This window comes from Ptychodera flava, unplaced genomic scaffold, assembly GCF_041260155.1.
Source record: "Ptychodera flava strain L36383 unplaced genomic scaffold, AS_Pfla_20210202 Scaffold_35__1_contigs__length_1935909_pilon, whole genome shotgun sequence".
NCBI classification, from domain to species: Eukaryota; Metazoa; Hemichordata; class Enteropneusta; family Ptychoderidae; genus Ptychodera; species Ptychodera flava.
The window spans coordinates 923,831-942,788 of record NW_027248357.1 but is presented as its reverse complement, the minus strand read 5'-3'; the positions used below and the strand labels follow the sequence as shown (position 1 = coordinate 942,788).

The following is an 18,958-nucleotide window of genomic DNA, read 5'->3' as shown; positions in this document are numbered from 1 at the left end:
GGGGAAACTTCCAAGCACAAACCTATCAAGGAGCCTGTGGCATCACATATGTACATCTGTTTTAAAGCCCAGGTCCAACCAAATTTTAAAGCATCAAACCAGGAATTTGTATAGAAGCCATTACTTGACTTACACAGACAAACAATTCCATAAATATACAATATGACAATGGAAAGAAACAGAAACCTTTCAAACCAAATTTCCAAGCATTTTTTTCATACAAAATTGTCATATTTACATCTACAGATGTAAGAGTTTGTGATTAGTAACCTGACCTTGTTGGATTAAGCAGCAAAGTTTACTGTCTATACAGATGACACTTTTTGTGAATATACTTATGTTATCCTGAATCTTGTAAATGAAATGCTGGTTGTTCACAAGATCTGTATACCACTTCTTGTAGATTCACTCATGGTGACTTCAATGCAACACTTTTTGTAAAATATGGTATATTGGCTGCCTTGCCAAGACAATCTGACCAATGTTTACTGAGATTTTCACTAAGTTTACACTTTTGTTGCTCATTAGCATTTTATTTGGTAATGTTGATTTCATTTGAACAAATACTCATTTACAGTTGAGCATGTATCTACCACAAATACACACTCAGGTAAAATGTGCAGCAATTCTTACTTTGTTTTGCAATTGGACCAGGGACTTCAAGAATATCATATTTGGCATATTTTTAAATAAAACAGGCAAAACTTTACCCAAAATTCTACGTCTGTGCCCCCAAACTTCTTTAAACACAACATATAGATATTTCCATGTTAATTTTTTTGTAAAACAGTGTGTAAACTGCACTGGTTAATATTACACATAACAATAACAAACTTCTGTCTTCTAATTCGCTCATATCTACTTAGCCAAATTTCATCAATATTTTGAACTTAAAAATAAAAAGCTGACACCTGCTACCTGATATGTAATTCCTGAACATAATACTATAAACCAAAAATTGAAAAAACCCTCAAAAATACATATATACCAATTTTATGCTTTTCGACAAAAATATCACATACATTGTCCCTCCAAATCTATGTACCAAACAAACCATGGCTGATGACACAGTTCCTGCTGGATTATGGTGTTTGAATTACAGTGATTGAATTACATGCTTGGTAGCTTTATTGCAAGGGAGAGGGGTGAATTTCTAAATGTTGGGAAATCACATGATAGTGGTCTGTGTGGGTCATGTTTGTGTACTTGGGACAGTAAAGTTATGACTGTTGGCATTTTCCATGGCAATAGTTACATTTATAAACTGCAGCAGCGATATTGGATCGTATCGCACATGCACACTATAATACAATGTCTGTGTGCCAAGTTTGAGCGAAATCTGTTCAGGGATAGTTGAGTTATGGTTCAAAAACATGAAAAAATCGCAACACATAGCCGCCTGGCGGCCAGATTGGATCATATCACAAAATAATTGATGTGCATATATATGCCATGATTGTACTTTATCTGTGTACCACACTGAGTGACATCGGTTCAGGGATAGTTGAGTTATGGTTCAAATCATGAAAAAACTGCAACAAAATGGTCGCCTGGCAGCCATATTGGATCGTATCGCGAAATAAATTGACGTGCATATGTATGCCACAGTACTTTATCCTTGCACACAGTTTGAAAAAATAGCGTCAATGACACTGTAGCTCCCATCCTGGACTATTTAGTGTTTGTTCTCTGGTCAGATATTTGAACATGTGTGAAAGGGATAAAGTGCATGAAGTGAAAATACTTAAATGAAATGTACTGGAGACAGTGAAATATGTTTAATGTAATTATTCAGAATATAAATGGAAAAGATACAGAATTAGATATATCGAATACTGTGATACAACCATTAACTCAACAAGTCATTTACAATGACATAGTCCCCACTTGTAATAAGAGTATTAGTCTTGATGGGGCAGGAAAATGTGGTCATTAAGAAGTATCACTGGAGTGTATATGTTGAGATCTATGAGCACATAGGTCTATGTCGTTGTTCCCAATTTGAAACACATGAGGCATGTCTAAGTTATGGTTCTAAATCGGGAAAAAAGATCAGACCTCTAGCAGTATTGGCCAGCCAAGAAATACATATGCGCATTATAAATGAGGTACAGATGTGACATCTTAAGGTCTAATATCCTATCAAAATTGGAGGGTATAGAACTTGTGGTTACTGAAATATGCATATATATGTATAATCAAGGTCAAAGGTCATCGAGGTCACATGACATTTTGGAAAAAAAAATTATATTGCTAATTAATCCCTATATGCCAAAAAATCAATCTCTGACTAGCTCTATTCGCTTGCCCAGAATTAGATGTGTACATAATTAATGAGGTAAAGCGTGTGTTGTCATAAGGTCTCCCATCCTACTAAATACAAAGGACATAGCACTCGTGATTACTTATTTATTGACATAAACATATATTTTAGGTAAAAGGTCATCGAGGTCACATGACATTTGGTCAAAAAATTTCTCTCCTATAGTTATCCCTATATACCAAAAATCAGACATCCAGCTCTATGGGCTCGCTCAGAATGAGATATGCTCATAATTATTGAGGTACAGTATGTGGCGTCATAAGGTGTCCAATCATACCAAACATGAAGGGTGTAGCACTTGTGGTTACCGAGTTATGGACAAATATGTATATTTGAGGTCAAAGGTCACCGAGGTCACGTGACATTTTGTCAAAAAAATTGTATTGCTAAGTTATCCCTATATACCAAAAATCAGACCTCTAGCTCTATTGGCTCGCTCAAAATTAGATATGCGCATAATTAATAAGGAACAATATGTGGCGTCATAAGGTGTCCCATCATACCATATATGAAGGCTGTAGCACTTGTGGTTACTGAGTTATGGACAAATATGTATATTTGAGGTCAAAGGTCACTGAGGTCACGTGACATTTTGTCAAAAAAATTGTTTTGCTAAGTTATCCCTATATACCAAAAATCAGACCTCTAGCTCTATTGGCTCGCTTAAAATTAGATATGCGCATAATTAATGAGGTACAATATGTGGCGTCATAAGGTGTCCCATCATACCATACATGAAGGCTGTAGCACTTGTGGTTACTGAGTTATGGACAATATGTATATTTGAGGTCAAAGGTCACCGAGGTCACGTGACATTTTGTCAAAAAAATTGTTTTGCTAAGTTATCCCTATATACCAAAAATCAGACCTCTAGCTCTATTGGCTCGCTTAAAATTAGATATGCGCATAATTAATGAGGTACAATATGTGGCGTCATAAGCTGTCCCATCATACCATATATGAAGGGTGGTAGCACTTGTGGTTACTGAGTTATGGACATGGAGATATCTGCGTGAACGGATGGACTCACGGATGGATGAACAGACGGACATGACCCAATCTATAAGCTCACTGGACTTCATCCGTGGGGACTAAAAATTGTGTCACTGCATCCTTTTCGCAATATGAATACGATGAGAAACTAAATTTTTATTTTTCGTGGCCTTATACATGGGAGTCTATGGAGATCTGCCTTATACATGGGAGTCTATTAACGTGTAAACTAAAAATATGCAAATTTCACCACGATTTGCCCAAATTTGGGAAAGGTCACTCCTATGCACTTCCATACCAAGTTTCAAATCAATCGGACTTGTGGTTCAGAGCAGGAGATTTTTTGACCAAAAATGGGAGAAAATTACAAAAAAATTCATGAAAAATAGCAAGTCCAAGATACTGACCCAAGATGTGCACAATCATTTCATGTCAGCCCAAAGTACTTACATGCTAATTTTCATGTAATCTGCTCAGTGGTTATTGAGTTTTTTCAATTTTGACTGTTTTTACATTTTTTCACTTAATTTGCATATTTTTGGCAATGACAACTTCATTTGAACAAAATCTCATCTACAGCCCATCATCCATGTACACACCAAATATCAAGATGAAATGTACAGCGGTTTTGGAGTTTTTGATGTTGACGGACAGACATACAGACATACAGACATACAGACACACAGACATACAGACATACAGACATACATACATACAGACATTTCCCTAGCCTATAAGAATAGCTTCCATTGCCATATATACATATGGCTATGGGAGCTAAAAATCAGCTCAGGGGTAACAGAGAAACGGCTGCTGACGGACGGACGGATAGATAGACAGACGGGACCCAATCTATAAGCCCTGCTGGACTGCGTCCATGGTGGGGACTAATAACAAAGTAATAACTCTCTCAAGAATAGAAATATTGCAATTAAGAAAAAGTAAATCTTTTTCTTATCTCTTATCAACATCTACAAGATTCCATTCTGTTATAGATCACCATCTAAGCATTCCACATATTGAAGCTGGCCACATTTAATGCTGAAAACGTTAAGTTATATATGCAGAGCTCCAAAAACTTCGTCTTGGCCTCCTAGTGTGCCTTGGCCCATGGGCAGTTAAAAAGATATAACAAACAGCTGGTATACAGGCATTCAGGGTGAATATATTACATCAATTTGATTAGTTTCTTGTCCTCTTTACACTTTATTTGATAATTTTAAGACAATCAACCCGCAGGGAAGTTTATATGCATTGACGAATATTTTGTCTTTTACAGGCACATAGCAAACTTTTCTTGATTTCTCATGAACAATATTTGACATAGACTGAAATACATAACATGCAACCAATGTTTACATTTTGCTCATACACCAGATACATGGAGAAATTTCAACATACAACCATTAACTCAAACCCTACAGGGAAAAGTAACAGGTATGTGAGAGGTCTGAAATCGGCAGTCTGCGCCCCTAAACTGCGCTAGCGCATTTCAATTTGCGCTATCAATCTGCGCTCCTATTCTGCGCTATCAAACTGCGCTCCCATTCTGCGCTATCGATCTGCGCCCCCATTCTGCGCTATCGATCTGCGCCCCCATTCTGGGCTATCTAAGGAATGTTGTAAGTTTAGTTTTGTAGCTGCGACATTTACGAAACTATCGCGATATAAATCTGTGGCACTTTGCCACAGATTGATAAAGCTGCCAGCCAGATCGTAGGACATATCAGTGTCGAAATATATTTGTATTTACTTGTAACTTTATAGCTGTCGGTTGCCTCCCACCATCATGCCATTGCCAACACTTTGCAACACTATTTTTCATAATATTAGAAAACTTTTCAGTATTTTCGTAATGTATGTTTCAAAACTTCGACGTATGTCAGGATTGTCAGGACGACTGGTTATGAGTAACGTAAGATCGAATTTATTTCCGGTACAATCACGACCTACATACATTCTGTGGACAGTGGATCCGACACAAAAGATATGTGAAGTAGTAAAAATGAGATGATTTTCTTTCTCGTATAAGGAGGTCGGGAAGTGATCAAGTAGTTTAAAGCTCAAAGTCAAGTTTTGACTAAAATAATTAAGTATCCCCATGGTTAGACGTTGCTGCTAGTCGACGGCGACTATTTCCCCGAGTCCAACCATGGAGGTAGAAAGAGTACCTCCATGGTCCAACAGCAGAGTGAGTGGCAGGGCTGGCGACGCAACCCTGCAACATGGAATGGCACAAGTGGATACAAAATTATGTTTACGTTAGCATCACGATTTTCAACTTCTTTTTGGACGATTTCTTTATCGATACTGAGAATTTCTGTTCATAGAAACGTTTGAACCCGACAGATCATACATGTTTGCAACTTCCGTGATGATTGACAAGTCTACGTCAATGACGTCAAGCCTGTCGACGCGGTGGGTGACTTGTCGATGACGTAAGACTGACGAGGTGTGAGGTATACGTACTCGGTTTCAAATCTTCAAAAGTATCACTTGAAGTTGATCTTTTTGTGAAAGGAATCTTCTCATATTGTGTTCATTTTAATGTTTCGACATTTGGATATTCTTTGAATTCTACTCACTACATGATATGTTGATAAACTAGTACACTGTTGTTTGTGTCGGAATGAGCAAGTGAATTGAGCAGTTTTTACATCGTCTTTGATTTCCCGACATTTTCAAAAACTAGCCATGTAAGGGAGAGAATAAAGCTTACAACCAGAACATCAAGGAAATCAACTACAAGGGAATCCAGTGTTACTCATATCAGTAAATTACATCATGTTTGTTTCTTGGAAGGTTATGACACATGGATGCACGTCCATGCAGCGGCAATTTTATGAGAGCGGCAACCGTTCATTATTTAATTGTTCAAACTTGTACACACAGTTCAAATTTTGTGAGTAATAAAACTTCCCTACGCATCTATCAGTACATTTTACGTGACCTTATTTTTGTAAGAAAGTAAAATCGTGGAAAAATGCTAACAAATCGCAGTTCACGAGGCTTTAGGAGAGGTTACATATGCAATTTTCGACATTCAAAATCAAAAGACGGCCAACGCACTTCGATCAAAGCTCATGCAGTACAAGAGCAGCACGATCTCGTCCCGTATAACAAGATACTGGCAAACATTGATATTTTTCACCTTATTTGCGTTAACATACATGTAAACGAACTTCAAACGAAATTGCAATCATATCATCGTCACTACACTGCACGGCGCGGTGACCATGCAGAAGTCGGACATTTCAACTCTCGGGGGACCGGATTTACAATAGGGATAAACTATTAGTTTTACCGCCGTAGAGGCACCTGTCTCATTTACGATATCAATCAGCTATCTCTATAGCTTACTTTATATATAAAGATCCATCGTCCAAAGTGAAAAACCCAGGCCTAGTCGGGCCTAGCTGGGCCTAGTCGGGCCCTCTAGGTTAGCGATCTAAAATTTAAAGCGAATTCATGTGTGCTCCTGTTCCCTCGCTGGTAGATTCGCCCGGCTACACGGTTACACACATAAACATATCGATACGCCTATCTGAACGTATCCCATCATATGCTTTTAGGCATGTCTGAGTTTACAGTTGTAGGCCTACTGTCTAAAAATGGGCGGAGAATGGCAGGGAAAGACATTAACCCCAACATGTGCGGTTAATTCTCAGAAATATCTTTTTTATTTGACAGAAAACTAGTTTGTATGCGTAAATACTTCCATGTTCGGCACACAACACGATATGAAGACGGTAACAAGTGAGAACGGCCCCACGCTACGTACGTTCGAGAAAACGGTCCCGGGACATAGAGCATGTCGAGCACACGTGAATCGTCGCGATGCGAAGTCTGCTTGTACCCGGAAGAGAATTACCGTAAAAACCGTATCAATTTGACCACCCTTGTACGACAACCCAATTTTTTTCTCAAAACATAATTTTATTTTGCCCCTATCCAACGGAAACTGTGACTTTCTCAATCCCTATTAATTTGACTGAATGACATAGCTTTCAAAAATTCCTTCATTTGGTGAATGAACGACATTTCAAGACATCGAAAACAACGTAAACAGTGTTACGAATATAGCCTCTTTCTGTGTGTGAATCAATATTCCTTCCTAATTTGACAGATATTATGTTCTAAACCACATTTTGCTTGTTCCTAAAACGCGTAGACAGATGTGCCCCGTGCACTAAAAGGACAAGTTTGCGAAACGCTAAAAAAATTGCTGAAGAAAAATTGGTATGCAAATGGGACAGTGTCAAGGAAAGACGACGACTTATTTTTTCAAGCTGAAGAAAATGCTCTTTCTGGTTGTGTTAATGAATCAATCGAATATTTTTGTTCCCAATTAATAAATCATAGACAATCTCGATTCTTGGTTTATGGCAATTTTTGTTGACCGATAAGTCTTTTCATCTTCAATATTCCATTATAATTTCACCGACAGTATATATATCCTAACCTCCTGTGACTGGTTCCTTCTAAACATTAACTTGCCTTGTGCACGAAAAGAGATGCTGTATCTTATGCGAAACAATGAAAAAATAGCTGAAGAAATAACCATGTATCAGTCAGTGCGGCAGGCGAAACCCGGAGGCCAATCATACCAATTGCGGACAGAGTAGATGGAAACGCAAATGGGGTGTTATTAAAGGAAAGGCGGTGACTTATTTTTAAAGCTGAATAAAATGCTCTCTCTGGTTGTGTAAGTCTGTCGATCGAAATACAGTTCCCAGTTGATTAATCGTGGAAGTCTCGTTCTCCCCTTTATAGTTCGATATTTACTGACTCGTTCCTTCTCATTTTTGTCAATCGATGAAAGCATTTTCGTCTTCCATATTCAATCTTACTTTGAACAATGTTATATTCTGACCTTTACTGCCATTAGTTTTGACCAACGTACAAAGACGTGGCCTATGCGCCCAGCTGACAAGATGTTTTGCGAAATGGTGAAGAAATATTTGAGCATGGCCATATATGCGTGGGGGCCCGGGAGACATCGATGTCACTGTCTTTCCGGACTGTTTACATGTAGCTTAGGGGATGTCAAAGGAGATGAATCAGTTAGTTGAATAAAACAAAACTTTTCGGACATCATATTTTTATGTCAATTTTGTCAATGTCGGACTTTGGATTTGATTGAGAAACCGGAATCACCTACAGAGATGTTTACATTAAACACGGACGCACAATTCGGAATAGTTTGTTGTGCCGCTACTGTCGATCTCAGTCGTGATGTCTCTCCCATAAAAGTTCGAAGCTATAGGCCTACATTTGTCGTTTCGATGCACAGCGGTACACAGATGACCAGATATTGTATGTTCTTAAAACTAGTCTAAGCAATTTTACGACTGTCTTTGTCATCGTGTCTCCCCGTGAATGTCCTTGAACCTATGGCTGTGACCATTGTTTTACTTTATCCGTTAGAGTGTAAACCCCTGCTCGTCCCCAGCAGAGGACTTTTTAAAATATTATGCTGTACATCCGTGTACACTGTGTGCATAAGCCCCTAGACCTATTATGGAAAGGTAAGTAACATTAAGATAAAGGGTCGTTACAGTTGCTAAAATCGCGAGAAAAACAGAACGTTTTTCCAGTAGCTTTTTATATAGTTCTGTGCTTTCCGTCCCCGTCACTAGAATAGAATAGTCCCATTCCCGAGCGCTATTGTCCACGATGTGCTGTTGATTTTTTATTCTTTCGTTGTGCAATTTCATTCGTTTGAAGCAATTATCCTTTCATTTGACTGCTCTGTGGGACTCTTCTGGAAATGTGTTTTGTATAAACATAGGGCCAAAGTCCCTGAAGCTACTATAGACATGGATACAAAATTAAGTATTTCCTGACTGTATGAAATTATCTCACTAAGGTCATCCTAGGGACATGTAAACCAAATATTAAAGCTGTCTGACCAGCGGTTTTGAAAAAACAAGCAACTCAACAGTTGACAGAGCTCTGCTGTGTTATGTAGAGAATAACCTTTTGTGACACATGTATTGATGAAGAAGGTGGATATCTTTGATAGCTCATTTCAGGATGGCCTGACCAAAAATGGAAAAAAATTCCGTAAAAATACAGATTTGCATATTTCATCAGACTATATAGTCTATAATAGCAAATAAACGAGAGTTAATTACATTCTAATTAAAGTAAACAAGACTTGCTTAAATCAAGATTTACGTCATAATAAACAGCATATCTGTCAGGTTATAAAGAATCTTGAGCTGGTTATCTTTTATTTTCATCCTATTAACCAAGCACATTTTAACTTTCAAATTAACATTGTAAGTAAGTTCTGTTGAATGAGTTGAGACTGTACATACTCAGAGAAAGCACACTGAAGAGACAAATGTTTGTAACTTAAGAAGTTCAAGGTCATCAAAAGCATTATAAGAATCATGTTACACTTTCATTGCACTGTTTACACAGATTGCATAATTGCTATAAATAGCACAAGGAATCTTACAGCCCAGCTTTACCATAAAACCCTATCACTTTGACCACTCTTTTAATTGACCACTCTATTTTTTTCCTCAAAAAGTAATCTTATTTTATCCTTACCAAGTCAACCATAAATGGAAATTAGAACTTTCTCTATCTCTATTTATTTGACCACCCTATCATGACAAACTATTATGAGCAATTTCTTTTAGATAACAAAAATGGTGGTTCAGAATATATCAAAGTTGGGATTCAGGAAAGTTGCCTTTACGTGTTTTAATCCTCCAAGATGGTAAGCATTTCACTATGAACTGTCAAAAAAAGGTGAACTTTCTGATAATTCCACACTAAAATTATTTTGGCTTTGATGATTTCCTAATTAATTCAATTATTTAAAATCATATTAATTATTTTTTTCTGGGTGAATTGATAGGGTTTATACAGTACAAGAATTACATACAATGTAAGTCAAATTTTGACCAAAAATGACAAAAAAATTCCTTAAAAATACACATTTGCATATTTCATCACAATTTGAACAAATCTAACTTGGGTTATCCCTAGGGACCTGTATACCAAATAACAAAGCTGTCTGACCAGCGGTTATGAAGAAGAAGATTTTTTACCAAAAACACCTTTTTTGGCATTAATTTGCCTATTTCCAACAATATCAAAAAATTAAAAAAAATAGTTTCTCAAAATCATATTTTTCATCTACACAACAAATATCAAATCAGTAAGTACTGCGGTTCTCAAGATATTTGAGTGGACGGACGCCTCACAAACGGACATACATACATACATACATACATACATACATACATACAGACTGACGACGGACGCCGGACGGATACCCATCCCAATAGCTTCTATAGACTATAGTCTATAGTAGCTAAAAAACAACTCTACAATGAAAGACATAAACTTCAACGGTGATAGGCATACAATATCGGTTCGATGTGCGAAGGTATACAGATTACAAGTTATTTTAGAAGTTCTCAAAAGTAGTAAAAACAATTCTGCGCGCCACTCATTGATAGTGTCTCCTTGTGTGAACGTCCGCGACCATTGTTTTTGATGTGTTCGACGGTTGATGATTGGTAGATTAATATATCCAAATTTGAAGACTGAACACTATTACATGATCGATTGTTGGCATGGTTAGGTAATAGACGGTGTTGAGGGGAGACGGCGAAAGTCCACGGGCCAAGGGAGCTCGAGCAGGAGCAGTACATCGCATGATTTCTTACAATGAATGAACCATCGGTTTCCATAGCTACTACGTGAAATCCGACCTCACCGATGTCCCTGTCCTGATTCGGAGAGCAATTTCAAACTGCGTGTTGAGGTTCAGATGTCTGATTTTTTCATATTCAAAAGGCTTATTGATTTCCAGAGAACGCCTTTCTTGATTTTACATGTAGCTGTAATTATCACGTGAGAGCAATTGAAAATTCAAAGCCAAAAAATGCCAGCGGGAAAAAAAAAATTTGACGACTCGGTCTCATCAGCGCTTGCAATAAAAAAATTTGCAAAGTCTCTGAAGTCGGTATCATTGCTCCGCCATGTTTATTGTTGGTTGTACGGCCAGTTTAAAAGTCATGGACTTTCTCCACAGTAAAATTCATATAAGTGCCATACCACGAAGTTCCCTGTGCATTTCAATATGTCTATTTGGAAGCAAAAGCGTCACAGACATCACCAGTTGCGAACTTTACCGGTTTTCGATACGAAAGATGCAATATATTATCAGCGTTGTTCACGTTGTGTTTTGAGTCTGATATCGAATATAACAGGAAAAAACTAACGATTAGAGTGACGACAGAGACCATGCCCGATACGGGAAATTGACATCAACTATTGCATTGAGCAGTGACCTGAAACTTCAAACTGATATTTAAATGTCGACAAAATAAAACATCGAAATGCCAGGAGAGAGAGAGAGAGAGAGAGAGAGAGAGAGAGAGAGAGAGAGAGAGAGAGAGAGAGGTGTTGGTTTACGCTGTCGTGAACTGATTATAGTCCTTCGGATATGACTTCAGTATAGACGCTATACACAGACATTGAAAATGTACATCTACTTTCCAGAAATTATAATAAGAGTAGAACAAATCCAAAAGTGTTGGTTGAAGTAAATCTTCAGATGTTGGTTTCCCAACTTTGCGAAGTCAGACCATACTTACAGACAAGCGACCTAACGGCCGATATAGCTTCACTGTGTTTTTGTAGAGAATAACTATTCTTAACACATGTTGATGAAGAAGGTGGAAATCTTTGATAGCTCATTTCAGTGGCCAGAAATAAAGTGACAAAAACAGCTGCAAAAATACACAATTGAAGATTTCATCATAATTTGAATATAACACATTGGATCATCCCTAAGAACATGTCAACCAAGCTATCTGACGAGTAGTTTTTTGAGAATGAAATTTTCTGACCAAAAATGGTAAAAATTGCCCCCTAAATAAAAATTGCAGATTTCACCATAATTTCAATATATCTATAGTAAAATAATCCCTTGGAACCTGTATACCAAATATCAAAGGCATCGACTTGCATTTTTGAGAGACAAATTTTTTGACCAAAAATGGCAAAAATTGCCCCCAAAATACTAACTTACAGATTTCATCATAATTTCAAAATATCACATTTAGTTCATATGTAGGAACCTGTATATCGAATTTCAAAGCTGTCAGATCAGTACATTTTAAGAAATACATTTTTTGACCAAAAATGGAAAAAAATCCCAAAAAATACAAATCGTAGATTTCATCATTATGTCAATAAATATCATTACGATCATCTGTAGGAACCTGTATACCAAATTTCAAAGCTATCAGATGAGTAGTTTTGGAAATACACATTGTTTGACCAAAAATGGCAAAAATTGCCCCCAAAATACAAAATTACTGATATCATCAGAAACTCAATATATTTTACTAAGTTGATCTATAGAAACCTGTATACCAAATTTCAAAGCTATCAGACCAGTACTTTTTGAAAAACACATTTTTTGACCAAAATGGCAAGAATTGCCCCAATTATACAAAATTGTAGATTTCGTCATAATTTCAATATATATCATTAAGTTTATCTACAGGAACCTGTATACCAAATTTCAAAGCTATCAGATGAGTAGTTTTGGAAATACTCATCTTTTGACAAAAAATGGCAAAAATTGCCCCAAATATCCAAAATTGTAGGTTTCATCATAATTTCAATAGATATCATTAAGTTCATCTAAAGGAGCCTGTATACCAAATTTCAAAGCTATCAGAGGAGTAGTTTTGGAAATACACATATTTTGACCAAAAATGGCAAAAATTGCCCCAAAAATACAGAATTACAGTTTTCATCAGAAATTCAATATATATTACTTAGTTCATCTGTAGAAACCTGTATACCAAATTTCAAAGCTATCAGACCCGTACTTTTTGAGAAACACATTTTTTGACCAAAAATGGCAAAAATTGCCCCAAAAATTCAAAATTACAGATTTCATCATAATTTCATAAATATCATTTAGCTATCAGATGAGTAGTTTTGGAAATACACATTATTTTACCAAAAATGGCAAAAATTGCCCCAAAAATACAGATATACAAATTTCATCAGAAATTCAATATAAATTACTTAGTTCATCTATAGAAGAAACCTGTATACCAAATTTCAAAGCTATCAGACCAGTACTTTTTGAGAAATACATTTTTTGGCCAAAAATGACCCTTTCACCCCCAGTTCCCTGTATACAGGTCCAAGATCACCATTGATAACAATGGGTTTGGGTGGAACCATGGTGGTGAAAGGGTTAAAAATGCAAATTTGCATATTTCTGCACAATTTGAACAAATCTGAAATAGATTATCCCTAGGGACCTATGTACCAAATACCAAAGCTATCTGACTGGACTTTTGAAGAACAAGATTTTTAATGATTTTTTTACCAAAAACGACAAAAATTGCCTTAAAAATACAAATATGCAATTTCACCATGATTTGAACAAATCTAACTGAGGTCACCCTAAATAACTGCATATCAAATTTCAAAGCAATAGTACAAGCGGTTTCAAAAAAGAAGAATTTTTTACCAAAAACAGCAAAAATGCCCCAAAAATACAAATATGCAAATTTCACAACGATTTGAACAAACTTGAGTGAGGTCACCCCAAGTGGACTGCATATAAAATTTCAAAGCAATTGGACTTGCGGTTTCAGAGGAGAAGGCAATTGTTGACGACGGACGAAGACGACGGACGACGACGGAAAATCAACCTATTTGATAAGCTCCGCATCGCCGATAGCGGAGCTAACAAAACCAGGACAGTTGACCTCACATGAATTTTCTGGGTATAACATCAGAACTTCAAGGCAAGGTTGAAAGCGCAGATATTCAGAGATTTAGATGGTAACCTATGACTGACATGATTTCATAGAAAAACATTAAAAAGCAAAATTATGATAATGACATGGAGTGGGTATACATATGGTAAACAACTGAACTGTCATTTCAGTATTCAGACATCAAAGGGACAACAGATATGTAACTTTGGATTACATTTTCATTATTTTTTGTTCAAGAAAATAAGTACATTTTCTTGTTCTTCTCTTGAATGCATGTTGAAATACAAGTCTTTGGCCTAACACAACATTTTCTACAATTCTCAGTGATATTGCTAACAAATAAATTCTAGTCTGAACTTCAATTCAATTTTCAGCAAGAAATTGGATATTACACACACAGAGGCTGTGTTTACAAGTTGAGTATGCATGCAAGGAATTTTATCTTGGTTTTGGGAGTAGATAAATATTCGGAGTTTTACAAAAAAGTTATTGAAAATATAATACAAGCGACCTAGCGGCCGATATAGCTCCGCTGTGTTTATGTAGAGAATAACTATTTTGATACATGTTGATGAAGAAGGTGAAAATCTTTGATAGCTCAATGCAGTGGCCAGAAAAAAGTGGCTAAAATAGCTGCAAAAATACACAATTGAAGATTTCATCATACTTTGAATATATCACATCAATCATCCCTAAGAACATGTCACCAAAGCTATCTGATGAAGAGTTTTTTGAGAATAAAATTTTCTGACCAAAAATGGCAACAATTGCCCCTAACAAAAAATTGCAGATTTCATCATAATTTCAAAAGATTAAATTTGGTTCATCTATAGAAACCTGTATACCATATTTCAAAGCTGTTAGACCAGTACTTTTTGAGAAACACATTTTTTGACCAAAAATGGAAAAAATTGCCCCAAAAATTCAAATTGCAAATTTCATCATAATTTCAATAAATACTTTTAAGTTCATCTATAGAAACCTGTATACCAAATTTTAAAGCTATCAGATGAGTAGTTTTGGAAATACACATTTTTTGACCAAAAATGGCAAAAATTGCCCCAAAATTACAAAATTGCAGATTTCATCATAATTTCAATAAATATTAATAAGGTGATCTGTAGGAACCTGTATACCGAATTGCAATGCTATCAGATGACAAGTTTTGGAAATACACATTTTTTGACCAAAAATGGCAAAAATTGCCCCAAAAATACAAAATTGCAGATTTCATCATAATTTCAATAAATATCATTCAGTTCATCTGCAGGAACCTGTATACCAAATTTCAAAGCTATCAGATGAGTAGTTTTGAAAATACATATTTTTTGACCAAAAATGGCAAAAATTGCCCCAAAATTACAAAATTACAGATTTCATCAGAGATTCAATATATATTACTTAGTTCATCTGTAGAAACCTGTATACCAAATTTCAAAACTATCAGACCAGTACTTTTTGAGAAATACATTTTTTGACTAAAAATGGCAAAAATTGCCTTAAAAATGCAAATTTGCATATTTCTCCACAATTGGAACAAATCTGAAAAAGATCATCCCTAGGGACATATGTACCAAATATCAAAGCTATCTGACTGGTAGTTTTGAAGAAGAAGATTTTTAAAGATCTTTTTACCAAAAATGACAAAAATTGCCTTAAAAATACAAATATGCAAATTTCACCACGATTTGAACAAATCTGACTGAAGTCACCCTAAGTCAACTGCATATCAAATTTCAAAGCAATTGGACAAGCGGTTTCAGAGAAGAAGATTTTTTTACCAAAAACACCAAAAAATGCCCCAAAAATACAAATATGCAAATTTCACCATGATTTGAACAAATCTGACTGAAGTCACCCTAAGTCAACTGCATATCAAATTTCAAAGCAATTGGACAAGCGGTTTCAGAGAAGAAGATTTTTTTACCAAAAACACCAAAAAATGCCCCAAAAATACAAATATGCAAATTTCACCACGATTTGAACAAACTCAAGTGAGGTCACCCCAAGTGAACTGCACATAAAATTTCAAAGCAATTGGACTTGCGGTTTCAGAGGAGAAGGCAATTGTTGACGGACGACGACGACGGACGACGACGACGACGACGGACGACGACGGAAAATCAACCTATTTGATAAGCTCCGCGTCGCTGACAGCGGAGCTAAAAATGGCCATCAGAGAGACTTCTCTTAAAAAATATTATCTGCAACACCACATTTCTTATGATCGATGATGTCAATTTTCATTATTTTTACAAAATTTTAATGCATTAAACGCTCTTAGATTATCTAATCTGCCTGTCACGGAGTTGCAATATATTTCAAGGGCCGGCACACGATGTCATATTCGACGATTTCAAATCGTAGGCCTAATTATTATTTTTTGGTCGAATTGATAGGGTTTTACGGTAATCAATCCCGCGCTCGCAGAGGCATGGCAGGCTGTGATCGACGCAAATTACAAGTGGCTATTTCGCCGCACGAATTTTAATAAGAAAAATAATAGCAAGAAGCAAAATCGAACCTGCACAAACTATATTCTGTGTTCGGTGGCAAAAAAGTAATCATCAATCGAGTACCCAAACCCGGGTACGCAAAATGCTTGCGACAGGGCCAGCTGAGGCACAATGTAGCTTTGTGAAACTCAGTTTCTGCGGGAATTTCCAACGTGTTTGAATTCGTGCTAAATTTTAGATCGCCAACCTACAGGGCCCGACTAGGCCTGGGTTTTTCACTTTGCCGATCCATCGTGTGGTAAACAGTGTTACCTGAAATCTGGTAACAGCTGTGTAACAAGCCATCGAATATGTTCCCAGCGAAACTGATAGTGATTTTGTAGCTCATTCTTTGAGCTATGGCCAGTAGTTGGTAAAAATGCACGTTTCACATTGTTGAAGCTATCGTGCTATGGGCAATTGTATGCCATTGTACATTATAGAACCCAAACGTGTAGGACAAACGTGCATGACTAAACACTGTAAAAGTCTGCACGTTAGACATTTTAGACACGTTAGGTCCGTACACGTTAGGTTTGCACGATACACGATAGGTTTGCACGATTGGCATAATAGATTTTGACCAATGTTGAGAACCTAAAATGACATGCACGTTAGACATTTTAGACACGTTAGGTCCGTACACGTTAGGTCTGCACGATACAAGATAGGTTTGCACGATTGGCATGATAGAGTTAGACCTTACCGTGTTTGTAGGCCATCACCTTAATCTTGAGTATCGTATAAGGTGCCGACCTAAGATTTACGGAGCTAACGTGTCTAAAATGTCTAACGTGTATGTCATTTTAGGTTGTCCACGAGTCAAAATCTATCATGCCAATCGTGCAAACTTATCGTGTAACGTGCTGACCACGTTAGGTTAGGTTTGCACGATTGGCATGATAGATTTTGACCCATGTTGAGAACCTAAAATGACATGCACGTTAGACATTTTAGACACGTTAGGTCCGTACACGTTAGGTCTGTACGATACACGATAGGTTTGCACGATTGGCATAATAGATTTTGACTCATGTGGAGAACCAAAAATGATATACACGTTAGACATTTTAGACACGTTAGGTTTGCACAATACACGATAGGTTTGCACGATTGGCATAATAGATTTTGGCTCATGTTGAGAACCTAAAATGACATACACGTTAGACATTTTAGACACGTTAGGTCCGTACACGTTAGGTTTGCACGATACACGATAGGTTTGCACGATTGGCATAATAGATTTTGAATCGTGTGGAGAACCGAAATGGTATATAGACACATTAAGACATTTTAGACACGTTAGGTCTGTACACGTTAGGTCGGCACGTTACACGATAGGTTTGCACGATTGGCATGATAGATTTTGACCCATGTTGAGAACCTAAAATGACATGCACGTTAGACATTTTAGACACGTTAGGTCCGTACACGTTAGGTCTGCACGGTACACGATAGGTTTGCACGATTGGCATAATAGATTTTGACTCGTGTGGAGAACCGAAAATGATATACACATTAGACATTTTAGACACGTTAGGTCCGTACACGTTAGGTTTCCACTATACAGGATAGGTTTGCACGATTGGCATGGTACATTTTGACCCATGTTGAGAACCTAAAATGACATGCACGTTAGACATTTTAGACACGTTAGGTCCGTACACGTTAGGTCTGCACGGTACACGATAGGTTTGCACGATTGGCATGATAGATTTGACCAATGTTGAGAACCTAAAATGACATGCACGTTAGACATTTTAGACACGTTAGGTCCGTACACGTTAGGTCTGCACGGTACACGATAGGTTTGCACGATTGGCATAATAGATTTTGACTTGTGTGGAGAACCGAAAATGATATACACATTAGACATTTTAGACACGTTAGGTCCGTACACGTTAGGTTTCCACTATACAGGATAGGTTTGCACGATTGGCATGGTACATTTTGACCCATGTTGAGAACCTAAAATGACATGCACGTTAGACATTTTAGACACGTTAGGTCCGTACACGTTAGGTCTGCACGGTACACGATAGGTTTGCACGATTGGCATGATAGATTTTGACCAATGTTGAGAACCTAAAATGACATGCACGTTAGACATTTTAGACACGTTAGGTCCGTACACGTTAGGTCTGCACGGTACACGATAGGTTTGCACGATTGGCATAATAGATTTTGACTTGTGTGGAGAACCGAAAATGATATACACATTAGACATTTTAGACACGTTAGGTCCGTACACGTTAGGTTTCCACTATACAGGATAGGTTTGCACGATTGGCATGGTACATTTTGACCCATGTTGAGAACCTAAAATGACATGCACGTTAGACATTTTAGACACGTTAGGTCCGTAC

The 18,958-nt window shown here is 36.9% G+C and overlaps 1 protein-coding gene across 2 annotated transcripts in view; it reads right to left on the bottom strand.

The window, feature by feature from the left end:
- The window catches only part of LOC139127734 (tyrosine-protein phosphatase non-receptor type 12-like), a 321,808-nt gene that overhangs the window by 31,367 nt on the left and 271,483 nt on the right, over nucleotides 1-18,958 (bottom strand). The window lies entirely within an intron of this gene.